This window comes from Esox lucius, chromosome 23 (genome assembly GCF_011004845.1).
Source record: "Esox lucius isolate fEsoLuc1 chromosome 23, fEsoLuc1.pri, whole genome shotgun sequence".
Classification (NCBI taxonomy): Eukaryota; Metazoa; Chordata; class Actinopteri; order Esociformes; family Esocidae; genus Esox; species Esox lucius.
Genome location: NC_047591.1, coordinates 19,527,556 through 19,534,123, shown reverse-complemented (window position 1 = coordinate 19,534,123; position 6,568 = coordinate 19,527,556). Strand labels below are relative to the sequence as shown.

At 40.1% G+C, this 6,568-nt stretch overlaps 1 protein-coding gene across 3 annotated transcripts in view; it reads left to right on the top strand.

Moving 5' to 3' along the window:
- Window positions 1-257: 257 nt before the first annotated feature.
- The window catches only part of syndig1l (synapse differentiation inducing 1-like), a 211,167-nt gene continuing 204,856 nt past the window's right edge, over window positions 258-6,568 (top strand). For all 3 annotated transcript variants that reach the window (XM_010887484.5, XM_010887483.5, XM_034289958.1), the window contains exon 1: window positions 258-442. The gene's annotated coding sequence lies outside the window, so the exon portion shown is untranslated. The remainder of the gene's footprint in view (window positions 443-6,568) is intronic.

The window sequence follows — 6,568 nt, the reverse complement described above, 5'->3', positions numbered from 1 at the left end:
TTAAAGTCATGAGCGATTGCAACGTTTAATTTGATTCTAATTTGAACGTTTAAAATAATTGCAAGTCACATTATGACTCGTTTAGGTAAAAACAGAGATTTACCAGGAAGTAAGGTTTTCCGCGATAGATCTTCCTGAAATATGTCTGTCTGGTCGCTTGGCATGTTATGTCTGTAGGGATGTCACGAGAACCGATACTTCGGTACAAAGTCGATGCCAAAATACCGGGGATCCAAAACGTGACAGATAGCGGCAAGTGCTGCAGCTCCGCCTCGACTTGAGTGTCGCGAACTTTGCGTTCGAGGCGGATCAGGGTATAATGAATTCGCAAAAACCAAAATGCAAATGGTGCCTTGAAACGTTCGTGACTAAAGGAGTAAACGCTACCAACTTAGCGAAACACTTCAAAGACAGACATGCAGATTCGTTTAAAGAATTCAAGGTGAGTGAGCTTCAATTCACGTTAAATTAACAACGTATCCAAAGTATTATCCGTGTTATAGCCTTATCTTGAAATACACGGTACTATTATTTTTGTTTGAGACAGCTGGCATTGCTGTGTTGCCCAGCCAACTATGTTCCATACCACGTTTGCAATGGCATTACCTCGTAAACCAGGCCTAGGAGGCCAGACGAGATTGGAGGTGTGGCGTCGCGCGACTAGCAATTCTTATCGACTACTACATTTCCGGTATCGTGAAGGTCTATGCTTTTCACTGGCAGTTTTCTGTCTGCTTACCTGATCTTTGTTCACTGTTGACCTCATTTCACTGCATTTTTGTGTGGGCGGTGTGGTATATAATTGTAAGAGACAGAGAAAAGTGAAAGGAAGAGATATAGGGATCCGAGTGTGCCACTTGAGGGTGCTGTTGTCAGCTGTTTCTCTATGAAATACCAACCGTAATGTTTCTCTATGAAATACCAACAGTAATATTTCTTTATGATACACCAACACTAATGTTTCTCTATGATATACCAAAACTAATGTTTCTCTATGATATACCAACACTAATGTTTCTTTATGATACACCAACACTAATATTTCTCTATGGTTTACCAACACTAATGTTTCTCTGTGATTTACCAACACTAATGTTTCTCTATTATATACCAGCACTAATGTTTCTCTATGACATATCAACAGTAGGGTTTGTTGTTGGTATCTCTCTCTGCATTCATCATGCTGTAATCAAATGCTGATTGAGGATAGGTTATTAAACGCCCCCACCCCCCCGCCAAGCCCTCAGAGCCTGTAGTGTTTAATATGGAGGCTGTCAGTAGTGCAGGTATTGACAGATACGCCAAGTGATACCAGGATCAATATGTTGAGGACATTGTGTGTGAAAAAGATAGGCAGAGGTGAACTGCATGCTGGGTAACTTCCCCGTCAGCCATCTTAGTCTTAAGGAAAGGTCACAAACCCTTACCCACAGGTCTGTGCGCGTGCGCATGTGTGTGTGTGTGTGTGTGTGTGTGTGTGTGTGTGTGTGTGTGTGTGTGTGTGTGTGAATGTGTTTCTCTGTGTGTCTCTCTATGTTTATTTGCCCCCCGGCAGTGCTCACTGTGTGTCCTATAAGCCAGGCTCAGTAGGTGCAGATATTCCCTCAGTAGATGCTTTCGCACTAATTGGATGAAAACAAATTCCTCTGGAGTCATTGATCTAAACAAGGGAGAGAGTGCGTGTGAGAAATTGTGTTAGAGAGAAAGAGTGAGTGAGTGTGTGTGTGTGTGTGTGTGTGTGTGTGTGTGTGTGTGTGTGTGTGTGTGTGTGTGTGTGTGTGTGTGGAGGAGAAAGAAGTACATGTGTGTTTGAGAGGGAAGTGTGTGTGTGTGTGTGTGTGTGTGTGAGAGAGAGAGAAAGAGAGAGAGAGAGAGCGAGCATTGGCATAGCAGGAGTGCCATTGATCTACTGCTCCTCTGTAGGCTGCAGGTCTATCAGTACCCTGGTTTACAACCTAATGGCCACAGAAATGTCATTACTTCGTCCCTTACAGAATCCCAATGTAAGACTCACAGCTCCACTAGTGAGTCGTTTTTATTTAACTTTGATTCATACAGGTCAGTCCCACTGAAGCCAAGGTCTCATTTACAAGGGTGCCCTGTTGAAACAATACGAATACAAGTATGACCTCAGTATGGTAATACTTCATAATTTTACTTGTAATAAGATAAAAATCTACATATTCATCGACACAAATGACCCAGATCAACATTTCTAACTTCTCAAAAGACACAGATGTATCAGGAAGTATTGGGATGACGAATAATTTTTCATTCCTCAAACATTTGTTTACTTTGCTCTATATTCTTTTAGGGCACCAAAAGTACGAGGTGAAATTATTATCATTCTCTACTGAAGCATTAATGTATATGAAATATACAAATGTATACATTTGGTTGCGTATCTCTATCATGCAATAACAGCCTAAATTCTGTGAATTGTCTTTCCATTTGCCAAATTCTGTGGCACATCCATCTGTCCACCTCCGAGAGACCTGTTTCCAGAACTCAGCAGACTCAAATACACTTTTCCTTGCTTTTAATATGTATTCCTAATACATTTACAAATGTGCACTAAACACTACAATGCATTTATATCACTCTATTGATTAATTCATTTAAATACAATAGATAACACCGGCATAGTACATATGAAAATTATAATATAATTTACAGTGTATTATCAATATAGCCTATACATGTCTCTGATGATTAGGGCTGTTAAAGTTGAGGTGTGCAATTAATTTAAATACTTAATGCAGTTAATTAGTACTTCACTTGGTTCTTTTGGAGTTCGGTACCAGCACTTATTTCTTGCAACAGTAAGCTAGGGACTATTGGACTATTGGTCTTGTCAGGAGCTCTTCACAGGAATTTCTTTCAATATAGCATCGGAGAATAGTCATTCATGTCACGACTCGTTTTTTTCCTCGAGAACAGTTTATGAGTCCTGCCTAACAACGAGAAGGTATGCTACACATCCCTTAATACAATGGAAATTTGTCAGAAATTGGAATGTTTCACCCCAGTCTCCCTCCAAAAACCCATCCAACGAGAAGGCCAGCCGCTCCTCCCCTAACTCTTACCTCTACTCCAAATGATCCCGAGATGCCGTGTGCACGAATACCCCTACTAAGACATTGTAGCATGGTAAGTTGTGGTTATTTTATGTTTTTGCTAGCCAAAGCTAAACATCCTGTAATTATCAAACAATGTCCACGCTCAGCAAATAATTACAGATCTCAGCTTATTTGTTTGTCGATTAACATCTCTACTTTGACTACCTCATGCCTTTGCCTCACCAGTTGTCTACCTGATACTTTTGCCTGTTATTCAAGTAACCTACCTCATGCCTTTGGTTGAATCTGGGGACACAATATAGACACAAGTATTTGGTAAACCATCCATCAGGAAAGCTGCTTGTTTACAGGTCTCCACCTGGGTCCCCACTTTACAGGTCTCCACTGGCAAACCACCGGGGTGTCAAGAGGTGGCAGCTGCCACCCTAAAAAAGAATGTCTTGCCACCCCAGTTGTAAGCTATAATATATTCATATTTAATTTTATTGAATAGTATTATGTTTTCTACTTTTGTTGTTAATCTCTATGATAACCTGTTCCAATATCCAAGTCAACCCTTCCAGGAAAATTGGTTGAGTCCCGGAATCCGGGACTTTACATTTTTCCGATTTGTTTAACACTTTCTGTATAGCTCAAAAGGTTTGGAACAGTGTCAAGGGCGATAACGTGTGTTGCGAAGTAGAAGGCCGCACATAAACATCAAAGTGTAGAACATGTATGATGTTTATTAGCAAAGGCATTACACCATCCATTTTCAGTAGCTAAGATTTGTATAAATAAAGTGGACATAACCAACAATAGTGATATTATTGCCACCCTATAATTTCAACTTGCCACCCTGCTGCCACCCCATGTAAAGTTTTCTAGAAATGCCTTTGCACTTGAATTCAAAAGCTTTGGTGTGATTCAGCGTTGGATCCAATACCTGCACGCCCAGCGGCTGTCCAGATAAAAGGGGCTGGTATGCGTTTTGTATAGTCATGCACTGTCCCTAGTTTACAATAAAATACAGTATGACTTTAATGTTTGGCTTTTTACACAGAAAATTGTGTATTTAGGGCTAATATAAGAATTGTGATTAACTGTGAATAACTACAGAAGGTTATGTGATTTACTGCAATTATTTTGATAGTTTCACAGGACTAATTAGTCTATATTTTCTCTGCAATTATTTACTGTACTCTATAATTAAAGTGAATGGTTACCCGTTTTGCTAACATTGTGCTGAATAGGCATTAGCTGATTGGGCACTGATGTTTATCCAACTGGCAATCAGCGTTTAAAACATTTATTCAGAGAGAATGTTTTTGCCTCAATATCCCTCTTTGTCCTCCCCTGCAAAATTTTGAGATATTCATGTCCAACCAGGAAGCCAGTCAGGTCAGCTTGTGGGTTTGGCTTTACTCAACTGACAACCTCTGTTAGCTTTGCGGGCACCCAAACCTTCCAGAGGTAATCGCTACCGTGCGATTAGCCAAGGAAATCCCTAATGCAGCCTGAGCATTGCTTGACCAATTTGCACTGACTCATGGAGCTTCAAGCCACATGACCAGTTAAAGTTCGGACCAACACGCTGTTTATTCATTCTGGCTGTTCAGAAGTCCTTCAACTAAAGTGTTAACTCTACTGTCAATCCACTCAGAAAAGCTCATTCTCATCTAAAGCACCTTCATTGATAAATAAATAACATTGACCTTTATTATTAATTCACTGTGTTTATAGGATACTTCCCAGTAAAATCAGTCGTTTTTGCAATAACACAGCCTTCAAATCTGGCCTTGGAGGTCAGAAAATACTTCAGTTTTTTTTTGTTCTAATCAAGGACTGAAAATGAAGAAACGTATAAAATAATATAAAATCTGCAGGCCTAGATTGCTTCACTAAAGGCACCCTGCCCTAGTGGATAGTGCTTGCTGAATGTTTTTCTGTCTGTGAATACCGAGCCTACTGGCTAGCGCTAGCTGTTTCTCCACTGTGATTTGAGGGCCTAGAGGCTAATGCTGCTAATGCAACATTGATATAGCCGACCATCCAAAGTAAACGGCTCCTAATTGTGAAAGTGATGGATGTGAAGTGCAGAGTTTTGGTATCTCTCGGCGTGTGTGTGTGTGTGTGTGTGTGTGTGTGTGTGTGCGCGCGCGTGCGTGTGGCGGGTGGGCGCAGAAAGCGCTTCTGTGTTTGATTTGAGTTTCTTTTGCTGATGAATGAGGATTGTCAGACTAAATAGATAATGTTTTGGATCGCTGGAGTAAAGGGGTCCATATTGATATACAAACTGATCTAGAATCCTTATTTTACATTTTATTTAGCAAAATAAATGTTGGATGTTGAATATTCACTGTCAGAGTTTTTAATACTTTTAATCCCCATGGCCTGCGTTGCATGGACCTCTTACCACACCTGTTGATATCTCCAAAATTTACTCTGTACATTATATCATAATATCTTTTGTCTGATTAACTTTTGGCAGATCAGAGATTTGTAAAATAGCTTTATCTGTGAATTCTGGGCATACTGGTGAGTTTGTGTGTCTTTGATAGATGACTGATGCCTTTGCTGAGAAACTAGTATTTTTATTATAATTGGTAACGTTCTGGATCATTGGAGTGAATTAGACTGTTGGAGTGAATTGGAATCCTTCCACTGAATCGGAATCCTTCCACTGAATCATCAAGTGTTCTTAGAACAATCCAAATGTAACTTGTGTTAATGTGATGGAACATTATGCGTTAAATGGATATCTGTGGAATCTACTCATTTCCGTTTTTGTGGCTGAATCCTTCAACAGGGCTGTTGTTTTTTTCATCGGGATCTTTCTGTTATTGTATCTGATTTGATCACAGTCTTGCAGTGGAGGGGCGGTGGGCCTGTCTGACGCTCTCATCAAAAGACCGCTAGATACAATGGAAAATAAACAGCGGTTTGCAGCTAGCTGCTCGTTATCTTTGACTCCTCTTTTCACAGCTCACATAAAGCCACAAAGCCCTGCCCCGTAGACAGGACAATGGTACTCAGTACATCTGTACATCTGTACTCATTCTCTTGTGGTTACTGGGAGAGGAGAAAAGAGAAATAACTCATTAGATTTCAAAGGTAGGTTGGGCGACCGGAAACACTGGGGTAGGTAGTTGCTTAACATTTGGGCATATAGCCCAACCGACATACTTTCTGAAGTATAATTGTATTTTCACTCAACTGCTTTCTAGGATGTGTGTTTCCCATTCAACTTGATTTTATTGTACCTGCCTTGCACTTTTCCCAAAAGTGCATGGCCTTACAAATGAATTGCAGTTTCCACCCCATTACTATACATTCCTTAGCAACCAGGACACCGTTGTTAGATTTTTATAAGGTTTAATACTGTACAATTTACTGAGTGAACGTTAATCCTTAAAATAAAATATGCACATTACGTATGCATTTTAAGTCCTTTCTGTGAGGCCTATTAAGCCATTTTTAAAGTTGTCTTTTTCATAGTCAGTTTGGAG